Here is a 1005-nt window from a genome sequence, read left to right as displayed (position 1 = left end):
GAAAGAAAAAAAAAAGAGGAAAAAGAAAACGTCGGCAACTGATCTCACATCCGACTCGTTTCCCGATTTATCCCCCCCCCCCTTGCCGGCCACCGTAACCTAATGTATTCGCTATGGCATACAAAAGTTACTGTATTTTGTGTGTGTGATATATGAATTCTGAGGAGTTACGGTACGTCTGTGCTGTCAATTTATTAATATATTCTTCAAGTTTGTGCTGTCTTGGCTAGCTCTGCATCTGGCTGTCGGAAGCAGAGACAGGTCGAGGGGTATAATGAATATAAATGTTCTCTATTTCTCTAAGTCTTTTCTAAATATATATATTTTATTTGTTTCCTCTTTTCTTATAACACTTTCGTTCGTACTTTTCATCTGCGGCTCAATTTTTTTTTCTCCCCATGCTATGTCCTACATGGTTCTATCTGCATTGATATTTGCATATTAATAAAAGGATATTTGCCTCTTCATATCTCCTTACACTCAATCCAGTGTAACTAACTTCGCCTCGCTTCCAAAATGCATCATAATTTCAAAATATTTCAGCCAAGTTTTATCAAAGCGATTCTCTGAAAGGTGATTTGCCTTAATCCTTATTAACTAAGTAATTTCATACAAATTTATCCTTGTAATAAGTACACAGCTTACTTAGTTTCCCATTACTCACTCATCACATTTACTCAACAACAGAAGTGAAAATTATACAGAAACATTACCTGTTGATTTATATTTTCATTAAATTTCTCGGTGCGTGGATTCCCAACAGGGAGGACGAAGCTGTAATGTAAAAAAAATAAAAAAGAATTGCAAATACTTTTTAGGGAGCTTCCAAAATCACTTTCAGAGGTTATTATATTAGTTGACCTCGACTAATATCATTAATTTCATATACCAGCCTGAACGATATAAAACGAAACTCGAATGTTTTGAAGTTTTGCAGATTCTGGTAAAATATAAGAAATTGGAATTTAGGAATGATCACCATGAGAGAATCTAAAGCAAACAAAC

Source organism: Penaeus monodon, chromosome 25 (genome assembly GCF_015228065.2).
Source record: "Penaeus monodon isolate SGIC_2016 chromosome 25, NSTDA_Pmon_1, whole genome shotgun sequence".
NCBI classification, from domain to species: Eukaryota; Metazoa; Arthropoda; class Malacostraca; order Decapoda; family Penaeidae; genus Penaeus; species Penaeus monodon.
The sequence above is the reverse complement of the archived record's forward strand: the minus strand, read 5'-3'. Positions refer to the sequence as shown.